The sequence below is a fragment of the Furipterus horrens genome, unplaced genomic scaffold, assembly GCF_987537825.1.
Source record: "Furipterus horrens unplaced genomic scaffold, mFurHor1.1.pri manual_scaffold_2, whole genome shotgun sequence".
NCBI classification, from domain to species: domain Eukaryota; kingdom Metazoa; phylum Chordata; class Mammalia; order Chiroptera; family Furipteridae; genus Furipterus; species Furipterus horrens.
In genome coordinates, this window is record NW_028327172.1 from 179,485,691 (window position 1) to 179,501,437 (window position 15,747).

At 33.6% G+C, this 15,747-nt stretch overlaps 1 protein-coding gene across 5 annotated transcripts in view; it reads right to left on the reverse strand.

The window, feature by feature from the left end:
* Window positions 1–15,747, reverse strand: part of ADGRL3 (adhesion G protein-coupled receptor L3) — a 463,877-nt gene that overhangs the window by 116,785 nt on the left and 331,345 nt on the right. The window lies entirely within an intron of this gene.

Genomic DNA, 15,747 nt, shown 5'->3' on the forward strand with positions numbered 1-15,747 from the left:
GGAAGAATACATAAAATGATTGATGGTGAGAAACATGTCAATGTCACTTCTCACCCAGGAGAGCAGTAAATTTCAAACTATGTAAGCAGAAACGCCTGGGGAACACACCTACCCCTAGTCCTTAACTTGAAAACCAACAAAATAAAGATCCAAATCAGATGAATGCCTTGTGAAAAGATATATAACCTTATCACCATTGGATTTTTCTGAAGACAATCTTTTTAATCATGAGCTTACCCAGGTTTCAGCTCAAGTTATCAATTGCTCAAAGAGGTATTTCATTATCAGCATATCTAGGAAGAAATGCCCTCACTATTAAATTTATTACCTGATTTGTTTTCTCTGTATCATGTATCATTGTCTAAAGTATCTCATATATTTGTTTCTAAATGACTAGACTAGACCATAATGTTTGCAGGGAAGAGATCGTGCTCATTTGTGTTTTCCCTGGGGTATATTTTAGTACCTTGAGATATTTTGGGGTATTCAATAAATGCCCATTAAACAGATAATCTATTTTTACCATCAAATCATTAGTGACCTTATATAAAATAGAAAAACTGAAAGTATCCTCTTCTAGTTATAGAACTTTTTGCCATGTTTTCCAAGAAATCTTCTGAGAGAAGAAATGCTCAGATACTACTATGGAATGGGAGTAAGATAGTCTTAGTTAGAGGGAATATGGAAGATAATTGGAGTTCAGAGAAAAGCAGAACCCTGGGCTACCAGAGAGAATGTAGACCACTATGTATAACAGTAGATTTCAAAATGGGAAGTGTGCCGAAGCTCACTCTCAGTGTAACTCAATGAAGTTTTATTATATATGTATTATATGTATGATATGCAAAGAATGAGGGAACTCCCAGCTTGATAAAAAGAAAAGAAAAATATAGAGTCTGCCCTCAATTTGCCTAAGGTCCTACGCAGAAGGTAAGCACAAAACAAAGCTATAAACGCAGAGACTATAAGACAAAAAGTAATGAAGTCTTTATGAAGAAGATGAAGAAAAGATCCCAGAAGGTGTTCACTGAATTAGACACTGAAAGATAAATAAACTTTCCTTAAATATGATGAGGATATTTGAGGCTAAAGGACATAATAAGCAAGTTGATGATTTAAAAAATGGTAGAAAATGTGTGGGATTTGGGGTAAGGAAAATTTATGATTGATGAGAAGAGTGTTAAAACTTGAGTATGCTGGGAAATTATGGGTAGAAGTCAGATCTTTGAAGATCTTCCATATGACAGAATTTTGGGCTTCACTGTGTAAGAAATGGACCACCATTAAAGATTTTTATGTGAAGGAGTCAGATGTTTAGATCTCTTTTTCAACAAAATTTCCCTTTGAAACCATACAAAAAGATAAATGGAGAACAGATATAAGAAGCCAAGAAAAATACCAAAATAGGTAATACATTCTATTTAAGTTCATTAACTTAAAAAAAATTTGGTTTAAGACAAATATATAAATATGCAAATTATCATTAGGTATCCCATTAGAAAGGTAATAGCAATTATAGTATTTCCTATGAGTAGATAAATTTAAATAATAAATAGCTGACATACTTTTGAAACTGCCTAGAAATTATATTTTACTTCCACATCTTTGTTTTTTGATATGTTCTGGTAGCCATATTTATTTATCAACATATACTGTACTGTGTTTGCTGAATATTGTTGTTTCAGCCTCACTATATTTTATATGCAGTTATGTTTAAATATTTTTCTTCATGATTAAATATCAGCATGTACAGAGACAAAAATAAGTTTACAGGTCTGCTCTGCTCTCGTCTCTTGCTTTCTGACTATACTTATGTATCTAGTTTATATTTAGTTATAATTTAAAAATAAGAACAACTTTTCTTTAATTCTCCATTTTTGCTTTCTGATATGAAATTTCTCAGTTGAGAATAAAATAAAATAGAGTATATGTTTAAAAATCATACTGAATAGGGAACATTTTACTTATGTTTAGATATTGATTCAAATCAAAATTTTAAAGGTCAAGTGTTAGAAGTCTCCAAAACAGTTTTGAACTTGCAGGTTTTTTATTAGAAGTCAAGTTGAGTGACTGATATTTGCACATCTGATCAATAAATCTAAGGTTCTTTTATATAGTCACTGTCACTTAATATTATTAAGCATGTAAAAACTACTAATCTCTGAAGTCCCCTTTATATTACAGTGAAGTGTTGACATTTAAGTCTTAATTAAAATTAAATTGTATAACACAACTGACCTTAATATAGTAATAAGAACCTTTTAGAGTGGAACAAGATGAAACTAAAATTTCATAGAAAACACTGCCCCTTCAACGCAACTTCTGCTGTTTAAAAATGTATTGTTTTTAGCAAGCTATAATTGACTTATTTTATAAATCTCATTTACAGTTAAATAATTGAATACTCCCAAAATAAATATATATTGTGTTACAGGAATTAAATGGAGCCACAAACCTGATTCAGACTTCTTGCTAACTCAACATTCATTCAACAAATATTAACTAATTAGAATGCTGAAAAAAAAGATACGTACTTTCTCCCTCAAAATGATGACAGCAGAGTGAGGCCAGACAATTAAACAAGTAATTAAGATACAACATGACAGGCATTATAACAGTGGAAATACAGGGTTCAAGCTTTGTATTGGAAAGGGTCCATCAAGTATAATTCCAAGCTTAAAATACACATGGTAGGCAAGCAAGGAACAGAACTCATGCTTACAGGTACAGAGGCGAAAAAGAATAAGTACCTCAGAGGAAATGAAAACAATGCCTTATGGCAGAGCAATGGCAGAGCAAAGGCTGCAAATGGTCCTACGGCTATAGATTAGTCAGTGAGTGAAAGCTAGTTTTCGAAGAGGCTTTACAAACCATGTAAAGTAAAATATTTGCAGATCTTCCTAAAGGTAACAAGAAGTCAATGAGATGAAAGCAGGGAATGATATAAGCTATAATGGTAAATATTTATTGAGTGTGTTCCAGAGTCTCATCTGAACACTTTCTATACACCAGTCCCTTTAATTCTGACACTAACCCAGTGAGGTAGATATAATTATTACCCTCATCTTGCAGTGAGAAAATGGAAACTCAGAGAAGTAACTTGCTAAAAGATAACTAGCTAACACAGGGCAGAATCAGAGTTTAAATTCATGCATTCTAGCTCTGGGAATGGAGAAAATAGAGATGCCACAGATGTTTAAAAGGAGTTGCTGATTAAAGTCAGTTGGTGAGAGAAATAAAAAGTGCAGTGCACAGAACTGGAAATAGGCAATGAGGTGACATGTAAAATGGGAACAAAGGAAGAGGGCAAATTTTTACTCTGAAAAAGTAGAGGGTATAAATGCACTGTAGGAAGCATGTTCTAAACATGATGGATTCAGAGTTGCCTATTTTGAATGCAAAGTACTTAAATGACATCAATTAGAAAGGTTTAGATAAGCCTTCTAGGAGAGGAAAAACCTTTCCTCTACCTTACTAGGTACTGTGACTGGGCCTGAGAATTAAACTGATATGATAGATTAACAGAAGAAAAGCACAAACAATTTTATTTAATATTATATATACACAGGAACTTTCAGAGAAAAAGCGAAGACCTGAAAAAGCAGTTTGGACTTAGAGCCTATATACTTTTTTAAACAAAGAATGATAACTTTGTGATGTGACAAGATAAAGAAGAAAAGGGTTAAGCTTCAGCAGCAGTAAATTGAGGGAAAGTGACTAGAAAATACAGAGGAGAAACAAATGGTTGGTAAGTTATTTTAGTATGTTTGTCTGCAAAGATCCATTTTGGCACTGACTGACAGTCTCTGGCGATAAGAATGTTCTTCTTTGACAAATACATAGAAAATTTTATGGTCTTGGTTTTAAGCAGAAACGAGGAGAGCATCTACTATTTCTCAATTGTTTTCATCTCAAAATAATCAATATGCCAAAGTAGCATATTTGGGGCAGCATGTTCTTAACTCCTTCAGCCTGCAGGCTGCTCAAATAACTGACATTGAGGTTTACACATCATAAATTGACATAAGCTCATTGAAGCCATCAGAATATCTGACATTACCCAGATAAACTGAGTAGAAGGAGAAGAACTGATGGCCCAGAGACACTAACAATAGGGGAGAAAATGCAGAAAGCATAATTGACAACTGAGATGAAGAAAAATTGCTAGAACAGTGTGGTATTACGGAAGTCAAGTGAAGAGGAGTACCATCAATTTCAAAATGGACTCAAACGTAAAAGCATCCAAAAGGCCTTTGTTCTTTAAATAATAATGATAGATTATTTTTCTGGGTAACCGGTAGAATGGTTGTAAAATTAAGAGAAAAACCAGAGAAAAGTGGTTTTGAAGGATAATCAGTTTGATACTGTGTATCTTTATTTTGAAGTATGTAATTTTTCATTAATAAATATTTATGTAGCATTTAATACATGCCAATATTGTTTTTAAACACTTGGGATACAACTTAAACAAAGCAGAGAAAAATAAATCCTGGAAGTGAACTTTCTGGCAAGGAAATCTAAAAATAGACTGATAGATGACAGATAGTTTCTAGATAGATGATAGATAGATAGAGATATAAATAGACGAATAGATGTTAAATACCATGTAAAATAAAAGGAAACAAACATGATAAGGAGAACTAGGGTCAGCTGTCAGGGATAGGGTTGAGGATAGGGTGGCTTATGATTTTATATAGCATGATAGTCCAGGTTAGGCATCATTGAACAGATAATTCAGAAAAAAACAAAGTTGTTGAAGGAGTTAATGATGTAGATATTTGGGGGAGATATTCCAATCAGAGGGAACAACCAGAATAAAAGTTGCCAAATGAGCACATGCTTTGCATATTCCAAAACCTGAAGGAGGTCACTTTGGGAGCAAACAGAAAGAAAATGGTAGGGTGTAGTTGAACCACATGAATTAAGTAGGTGAAGACTGCATGTAAAACCAGTTTGTGGGTAAAGATTAAAAATTCATTTATGGATGTGGAATGGTTGAGCTATCTATTTAACAATAAAATGAAGATATTGAGAAGTTAGCTTGAAAATTAACTTAGGAGTTCAGGAGAGTAGTTTGTGCTGGGGGTAACATTTGTGGGTCACAGGCATAAGGTGGTTTTTAAATCAGAGAGATTACCAAGGGAGAGACTGTGCAAGAAGAAAATAAGAAGATTAAGTATTGAGCTAGAGGGCACTCCAACCTTAAGGGTCTGGGAGAAGAGAAGGAACTAGCAGAGGAGACTGGAAAAAGGCATCAAAATAGCAGAAAGATCAAGAGAAGAAGGAGTGATCCACTCTGTCAGATGCTTCAAATAAGATAGATTGACAACCGACTAGTTTAGTAGCAGGATGTCATTAATGACCTCAACAAGTGCAGTCACAGTAAAGTGGTGGGGCAAAGTATTGATGAGGTGAATTTAAGGGAAAATGGAAGAGGGCGTGGCAATAATGAGTGTAGGCAAGTGTTTTGAGGATTTCTATTGCAGTGGATGGACTTGTAGGAATACAAGCCTGGGACTTCATTTACACAGTAAATATTCAGACATCACTTTGTATGTGCTAAGTACAATTTAAAAGGTCATGGGGATACAGAAATAAAAGTGGCACTTTTCTTCCCAAGGAGCTCAGAGATAGAAAAGTGAAGAGATAATTAAAATATAAGTTGATAATTGCTATAATAAGAGGAAAACTGAGGGTTTTGTAAGTTCACATAAAAGGGCATTTATCCAGGCTAAGTGGCGAAAAGAATGCTTCCTCAGAGTAGTTGACATATAAGGTAGGTGTTGACAGATCAAGTCAAAATTACTGAGATGAAAGGTTTAGAAAGGAGAACAAATCTAGAAGTAATTTAAGCAGAAGGTATCATGACCACAGAGGCATAAATACATGAACTGCAAGTACTTGCTTTGGTAGTTTGAGAGTATAGAATCCAAGGATGTGGAAGGGGATCGTTAAAAGTATGGAAAGTCAGAAAACAAAAAAGAGTCAAATTTTCAAACATTGTTGTCCCCAAAAAAAGTAATTTTTTTCTAAGAGAAAAATAGAGTAATAAAGAGTCTTTGAGTAGGGTCAAGTCATGATGAGATCTGCAGTTTTAAAACATTATTCATCAGTAGAGAGAATGCATTAACAGAAATTCTAAATGTGTAAAGTAGTTGGTTAAAGTTTTTTGAGAATCACCTACATAAAAATGATAGCTGAAGCTGTAAGAATGGGTATTAGAGGAAAACTAATTTTTAACCAAAAAACCTTGCAAAAAATAGAACGTCAAGTCCCTAGTTAAAGTTCTTGAATGGTATTCAGAATCTTGACTCCTTTCCATAGTTTTCCTACCCTTGTATTCTCCTTCAACTGATTGCTTCAGGATACTGTCCTTCTTTCTATTTTCAGAACTCTCTAACTGCTTCTCAGCTGACCATCTTTCCTCTGGGTGACCTCTGACTATGGAATGCTTTTCCTCCTGATAGGCACATGGCTGATGTTGTACTGCCAGGACTCAGCTTAATTGTCATCTCGTTAGGATGTCTTCCCTGATAAACACAATCTAAAGCAACCAACTAGTCACCTGGACCCACATGACTCTTTTCATTCTCTGCATAGTATTTCTGCCATTATCTTATTTTATTACTTTAATTGATTTACTGTCTATTTCCTTTCCAAAATCCAGGCTGCTGAAATAGGATGTGAGCTCTGTAAGAGCAGAAGTGCTTTCTGCCTTTACCCCTGAATTGCTTCACCTGGCACAATGCTTGAAGCATGTGAGTGAATCAATAAATGCTACTATGTGCTTCTTAAAATATAGAGGTTAATTTTTTTTAATGGAAAGTATATTTCCTGAAGTTAGAAAGGACAGCCTGTAGAAAAGTCTGAAAAGTGTCACAACTAGAGGAGCCTAAGAGGAAATGACAATTGTAATATTATGCATGTATGTTTGTAGGTATGTATGTATGTCCTGTAATGTGATATCTTGGATAGGATCCTAAAACAGAAAAAGAACAAAGGTAAAAACTAAGGTAATCCGAATAAACTATGCACTTTCGTTAATAACAACATATCAATGTTGATTGATTTATTATAATAAATGTACACTGTGATAAATAAATAAAATAAATTTTAGTACATGTAACTACTAACATAGATGATAATGGAGGGAATATATGGGAGTTTCCTCTAATATTCAGTCAACATTTTTTGTAAATTCAAAACTGTTTCAAAAAATAATGTCTTCAGTAAAAAAAGTAAAATGTTTATAAAGAGTTACAAATACAGAAATATATTAAATACCACCTGAAAGTTTATGGAACAACAATTTCACCTCACCCAAAAGGAACCACTTTGACAGTTTGTTGTAGTTCCCTCCAGACTTGTAAATATTTACACATACATGAAAACAAATGTGATCATTATAATAACACTGTTATTCTGTTGAGTTTTGCTTGCTTGTTTGTCCTTATTTCATAATATACAACATTCATCTTTCTAACTCAATACAGGATCTACCTCATTCTTCCTGTGGCTAAAGAGTATTCCATTATTCAATATAGCAGTTTATTCACCTGGTTCCCTACTGATAAAGAGTTGTTTTCTTGATATAAACCATGATACAAGTCTACCTTGTGATCACTTCCACATGTTTGTTCTTTTTAGTAGACAGTGGTACCTCATTTGCCACAAGCTAATCTCAAATATTTTTTCTCTAGATAAGAACAACACAGTTTTGTGACTGTATGAGAAGACATAAAGACTCATTATAAAAACACGAATGTGACTTATAAAGTTTTCTCTGGTAGGCTATTTAAGGGGCTGGCAGCAATGATTGCTTTGAAGAAGGAGAGCTGAATGGGAGAGAAATAAGAGGTAAAGTTGGTCTATGCAACTCCAAGTGGAAGCCACACAAACACATCACACTGTCGTGGCATGCTCCAGAGTTAGTAATGCAGTCTCACTATATTCTGTATTTTAAACCATGCATCCATATCAGCAATTCAAAAAGTTACTTGAAAAAATAAAAATAAAAATGCTATCTGAGAATAGTTTGAAATATTCTATTCTTTAAACAAAATGATTGCGCTCAGGTTATACCTAACAGCTATCAAAACAACATAAAAATCTGTTGTTAGGGTTCAAGGTAACCCATTATTGTCATAAAACTATGGTAGGTTATTATGTCAAAAACTGGATGAAGATATCAATGTTTATCACTAATAAGAATAAAAAGTATTCCTGGTAGCATCTAAGAATGCTAGTTGTCCAATAACTCTCTTACCTTAGACACAGAATCACTGGACACTCTGCCCAGCTGCAATATTCTACCTACTAATGTAGTGTGAGCTATGCAGAATGACTAGCCCATGGAATACGGTCAGAAGTAGTTGGTGAGGCTTCTATAATACAAGAGATGAATCTTTTGGTTACTTGTCTTTATTCTTCCTGTTCAGAGATTAGCTTGAAGTCATGACTGAAACCTCAGTAGCTATCTTGTCATATTGAGAATGGAAGCCCATGTGTTAAATATTATAAAGTAGAAAAACAGATGAAACTTTGTGGGTTTTCTTTTTGTTGTTGTCATTTATTTGTTTTTTGATGTGGAGTCTTCATGTTAATCCTGGACTATCACGCTTGCATTTCTTTTTTATGTGAGAATAAAGCCCTGGCTTGTTTATGTTACCACAGTTATGTTTCTGTTACTACCAGCTGTACAAAATTCATACATTCGATAAGGGCAAATAACAAAATTATAACTCTGTTGGGAGCAGTACTAAAATATCATTTGTTTGGTTCCAAGCCATCAGGCAACTACTTTCCTGCAAATTACCCCTTAAAATTTCCATTTCTTTTCTGACCTGTACCAGAAAAGTTAATGATACTTCCAGAAAGTAGGATTTTAAATCTGTAATACTACTTTAAATATCTTTTTCATTCTGGTTAGCTATGTGATCACAAAACTGTTCAAGTAATACCAACATAAATTGATGTGCATTCTCTTTTTTGCATAGAAATATCTACTTATATTCTATGTATTTAAATTTTTTTAAAGGTAAACTCATGATTACAAAGCAAAGATCATTAGAGTAGACTTTAACTAAACAATTTTACAATTAAGTAATGACCTAGGCTTTGATCAGGAATTATAAGAGAAGAGAATACCACTTGGTAAAATAAGTGAGAAAATACTGTTGTTTTAGATGAACAGATTTTATTTAAACACAGAAGGGCTTTTGTTTTTCATTCTCATTAAATTACCTCCTGAAGCTTTTAAAAACCAGTATACACAAAACAGTGGCCAGGGCATTTTGTTTATTTAAAGAAAATGTATAAAATAGATGAGGCGGCCATCAATGATTTTGTAAAGCAGTCATCTCTGCTGACCTGACACACTACAGAAATTCCGAGAAATTCCCAGAATGATTTTCCTTGCATGACAAAACAGGATTTCCATCATCAACATCTGCCATTGTTCTTTGGAGGTTTTTGAATCACTATGTTTATAAACTGATCTGTCCAAACTCTTAAACAATGCCTGTATAATTTACTCTGCTTACATTACATATGGTTTTATGAACTTTTGAGTCAACTATTGCCTTATAGAAGCATTTAATGGTTATAACTTATAGAAGATAGTTCTTATAACTTCTTAATATAAAGAAAACTATTCTGGATTTGTAGATAGAAGTCACTTTCTTTGATCTCAATGTCTTTTAGCAATAGGTTCAGGGCACCAGAAACATGCAGGGTACCGATTTGTATTTCCTCTCTTACTGACACAAATCAAGTGCAGATTTATCAAGCTGTGAAATATATTAAGTTCACATGGTTTTAACAAAGGGTTACCAAATCTCAAGAACCTGCTGTGATTCAAACTACTTTCAGATGTCCTTTTAATTATATTAAATGAAAGTTTGGGTTGGCTTTGATGCTTATGGGCAAACATTGAAATCTCTTGAAAGAGCTGCTAAAAGTACTCCCTGTTGCTGTAGTTAATATACTACAATTTATGCACACTGCTAGCCAATTTATTCTAGCCACTTTAACAAGGATATCCAGCCTGACAGGCCACACAGAAGAGTATCACAAGTCAAGCAAAGCACAAATCATTAGAGGACTCCGAAAGTTGTTTGACATGCACCACGGAGCTCTTTGTCACACAGCCAATTAAGTGACCAAACAAGAAACTCGAAAATACTCATTAATTTCTTCGTAGCAGTTGAAATGGAGGTTAGAATCATTCTTGTCTTAATATACCAGAGGCACACAAATAAAACTGGCATAATTCAATCTGCACATTGTCAAAGGTGCAAGTAGCAACTTTGGTTTGCAGAAAGTCTGGATTAAAGACAAAAAAATTAAGGAATAGGTAAAAATGTTTAGATAGTGCAGATAAAGTAGGTATCGGACCTTTGAGTTTTTAAAATTAATCAAGAGTCGCCATTATTTTTATCCTTGAAAAGCTGCACCAGTACTTCTGAGCAGATCCAGCAGCACTTGACACCATTTCCTTCTCTGAAAACCTGAACTTGAGTGGACTCCTGGATTCCTTCTTCTCTAGGCTTAGGATCGTTCTGCTGCTGGTTTCTCATCTCCCTGACATCCTAATATGACAGTGTCCTGGGTCTCAGTACTAGATTCCTCTCTCTCTACACTCACTCCCTTGATGAATTTATTTAGAACATTGGTGGTAAATTCCACTTAAAGTGAAACATTATAAAATTATTTTAAGCCTGACATCCCAGCTGAACTTCAAGCTTGTATATTGAACTACATATTTAACAACAATATTGCATGTCTAATAGGAACCTCAAATGAAACATGCTCCAAATACATTTTTGTACCCTGCCCAATAGGTCACAAATTAGACCATCTCAATAAATGGTGACTTCATTCTTCAAGTTGCTCCGGCAAAACATTTTCTGTAATTTTAATTTCTCTGCTTCTGACATTTCACATACAATCCCTTAGCAAATCCTATTTCTCCCACTTAAAAAAATCCTGAATGTGAATAATTATCTCAGCATCCCACACTCATGTTCTACTAAAAGTGACTATTATTTCTATTTTTTCTTTTTTATTTAATTTTTGGTGTGACATTGGTTGATAAAATTATAGTTTTCATGTATAGAATTCTATAATAATACATCATCTGTATATTGTATTGTGTGTTCACCATCCTAAGTCAAGTCTCCTTCCATCACCATTTATCCCCCCTCTTCCACCTTTCCACTACTCCTCTTTCCCTCTGGTTATCACCATACTGTTGTCTGCAACTATAAGGTTTATTTATTTTTTGCTTAATCCCTTCACCATTTTTACTCAGCCCCACAACCTCCCTTTCCCATCTCCGACATCTGTCAATCTCTTCTCTGCATCTATGAGTCTATTTCTATTCATTATTTCTAAATTGGTCACCTTGTTTCAGCTCTTAGTTTTTCTGCTATAATCTACTCTCCAACTTTTAAATTTATCAGCTCATGTCATCCCTCTGGTCAGAAACCTACAGTAGTTTACACTATCACTCTGAAAAGAAGCTGAAGTGCTTGCCACGGTCTATCAGATCTGGGCCTCTGGCCTATTACCTCAGTGATGTATTTGCTGCTTTCATAAGAGAGAAGACTTTGCCACTCCAAAAATATGTCTCTATAGAGTATTAATTGTTTTAAGCTAGTTATTTTTAAGAAACAGCAGATGTAGGAGAAGCTCTGGAAACTGAGCAGAAGAGGTGTTTGTATTTATAAAGGAAAGCTCCATTTGTAAGGATGTCTCCCTCTGAACCAGGAAGACAAGAATGACGCAATCTCTAGAAACTCTTATCAATGAAGACAATGACTTAAACCTACATAACAATCTTACCCTGTTTACTGGGCTTCTCTTGGTTGTTTCTCATAACTGACTCTCCACCCTCAACATCAATCTCCTTTTGTTTTTAGCTGAGGATGGTATTTGAGGTGATAGTTTCAGCAATTTTGGTGAGTTACTTTGTTTTTATGACACCTTTGTTTTTCTCTTGCTGATTTGTCTTACTTGATTATTATACCAGCATAGAAACTAGAAGGGTAGAAGAAAAATTTTTTCACCCTACACTTTTATTTTTTCTCCTTGGCATTTATCATCATCTCATATACCGTATGTTTCTTATACTTAGTGTATTGTTTATATTCTGCCACTAGAAATATCATTCTATGAAAGATAGCAGGAGTTTTGTCTGTTATGTGCACCACTGTATTCTCAGTGCTGATAATGTTAGTGAGCACATCAACTCAACTATCAATTCTTGAATATTTTTGTTGTTAACTACTATGTAATATTTTTCCAGTTGAAGCTAAAGATTGTTTTGGCCTGGTTGGGATCTAGGAGAGATATTCCTAGTGGAAAATTAAGGTAAAACAAACAAAATAAAAAAAATAAAATAAAATGAGCAAATTGTAGTTCCAAATTGATATTTTTAAACAGGCTTGTTTCAAATACTTTGCAAGTTTTAAAGAACACACAGGCCATCATCCTTACAACAAACAAACAAACAAACAGGAATGAAAGCCAGGAGAAAGGAGTTAGAAAGGGAGAAAACCAGGTATGTGCACGTGAGCACGTGTGTGTATGTGTGTGTGTGTGTTTGTTTTAATTTGTGTCTATCAGTTTTTCAACCTGACTATGCAGGTGAAAGCAGGTTCCAAAGAATGACTCAAAAGATTCACATTGATAAATATATGTACAATATTTGTACTTCCCATTAAGCAAGGCCCACTATAGGGAGCATGTGCCACCTTTGAGGTTTGGAAGACAAATGCTGATAAGAACTAAAAGATATATATTAACTAGGAAAATGTTCTACTTTTAAAGCAGTGAAAAACAAATGCCAATTACCCTTAGTGGTTTCTGCTGAACAATAGAACAATGCAAACACTATTATTTTAAAAGATGAAAACCTGAGGTTGAAAAATGAGAAAAAATGTAACTTTCAGTACTGGTTACATACACAGACCCCAAAGGCAGCTGTTCTTTAGCTGAGTAAGGTCACGCTCCACTCCCAGAATCTCATGGAAAACACAGGCCTTTCCTTGGGTTCATGGATTACACTCCTGACAACCCAACCCCTGACCCTGTTACATGCCTAGAGTTACAGACTTCTGCAATTCACTTGTAGCAATATGGCTATAATCAAAAAGGCAGGAAACAACAAGTGTTGTCAAAGACAGAAGTAACTGAAACCCACCTATATTGTTGGCGGAAATTAAAATGGGAAGCTTCTTTGAAAAACACTTTGATACTTCCTCCTTTAACAAAGAGTTACCATTTTTTCTATTTGTATTTTCTTCTCCCAATATAATAATTTCCTAGTCATAGTCTCCTCTGAAAAACAGTACCTCAAAGCAAATTATGTTTGTATTTAATTTAATGTAGCAGTGCAAATAATTACCATACAGTCAATTCAAATAGTCTAAAAAGGATATAGAAAAAAAGTTTTACTTTATACCATCCCTGAAATATAAAACAATAAATCAATAAATATAAGCCAAATGATATATCTTGACTCCTAACACCAAATAATAAAGTCAGTTCTGCAATAACAATATCTTAGAAATCGAGAGCATGAGCTTTGGAAGACCTAGTTGAGGACTCCTTCAATTATTATTGCCTAATCTTATAAAAGTCTGTTAATCCTCCCTGGGCCCCATTTTCTCTACACTAAATAAAAAATAGCAATAATTATCTCATAGGATTGTTGTGAATAATCATTAAGATTTATGCAAAATGTGCTACACAATTAGGACCTAATAAGTTCATTTATTCTTAAAATAATTAAGAATAAATTTATTATTAAATTATAAATATATTCAATGATTAAATACAACACATTTATAATAAATTATATAAATAATAATTGGTGTTGAAGAAGCATTGGATACATGTCATAAGTGCGGTATTAGTGCCATCAGTGCTGGCTGTGTGACTTGGGACCAGTCATTTTATCTCTTCAAATTACAGCTAACGCATCATCTCTAAGGTTCATTCTCATAATATTACATCATAGCAGCTATATAATACTCATATGCAACACAAGCTTTACTTATCTTCTCTGACACACAAATTAAAACTTTCTTCTTAAATGAAGGTATGTATAATGCCTAAGATATGGTGGTAATATTTTTTGTAGTGACAAATGTTAACTTCTATCTTTTGGTAGTCAACAAATGTTTTAGTATAATCTAAAACTACAACTAATTAAAGAAAATAAAATGTATTGAATCTAATGTATTCATTTTTTGTTAAAATTCTGGAGATAAAAGCAAAATGCGTTTTAGGAGAAACACATATTATTCTAAAAATTCAAAGAAACTGCAATATTTTGTAATTGTTCCCCTACAGATCAGTTATCATAGCTGGCATCTCAGATTTCATTGTGTGTTTCCTTTTTTTGTAAGTAAACAAAAGTTAGGAAGCAAGAAGAGTGAAAAATGGGTCCAGTTAATTCATGAAATAGACACTGTATCTCTAAAAAATTAGAAGCTAAGTGGATTTAAATGGTCAAAATCAACCCTGGAAGAATACTGTTTGTGCAAATGGAAGGTCATATTTTTAAGAATCTCATGATGACTAAACAATTATCTTTTTTTCAAATTTAATACATGAAGTTCAAGTGCATTTCATCCCTATTATGAAGGGCTCAGAACATGCTGTGAACATAGAAACAATAGGGAACAAAAGTCTTTAAAATTCAAATAGACTAAAGTATTATTCACTCTAGAAATTCATAGAATAATTAAAATGAACAGAAGTAATGGCATGTATTAGCGAGCACAGCATTTCCACTTCATCAATATTCTGTGTGTATTTGGTATTTTGAGGATGTTTGGTCAATAGCAGAAACATTTACCTATAGTCAGTCAATTATAACACCAGGAAATCAGCCATTGAATAAACTATGCTATTAATTTTCCATCAGAGATCTGTGTTTGAATGACCATGCATTTCATAGATTTAAATACTGAAAGGCTAATTATCTCCAAGGCCCCACTGAGGGGAAAACACAGATTGTAATAAAAAACAATCCTAAAATTGCTCAAAAATGATCTTCGGTTTTCATTGCTGAAGAATACTTTCATTTCTCTATTACACACACTAAGAGGATAGGTTTTATATATATATATATATATATATATATATATATATATATATATATATATGGTGTATCAACCTCCCAAAGCAATTTTCTTTGCCAAAACTGTAGAAAAATAAACTTCAACACAAAGATTCACTATTTTATAAAGTAAAATGTAAAGCGATAGCTTATCTTCCTAATATCTGTTTGATACTCAAATTATTACTTTTTCCCTTTTAAATGGTCCTCTCATAAAATAACCTCATTGTGAATAAACTGATCAGGTTTAGCTTCTGGACTGCCAATCTGAGAAACAGTGACGCTGGTTTCTGAGTGCACCTTTCTTTATATATCCAGTTGGACTTCCCCTTTAAAAATGCTATGATACACATAAAGAGTAAAGTTTATAGTCTCACAGTTTCATTTTTTTCCTTCTTTCCTGATGAAGGGGACCATCACATAGCACCACAAGTCATTCACTTTGGCATATGGATATTTTTTAGCTGAAAGCAGTCAAGACCAGCAGACTCAGGAAAAATTTTCTCTCTCCCTTAACTACCTAAAAGAATTTAGATAGGGAGTCTATATCGGAAAAAAAAAAAAGAGCTATTACCAGAAAAATCTTTTTTTTTTTTTTTCCTTTATCTGAAAGATTT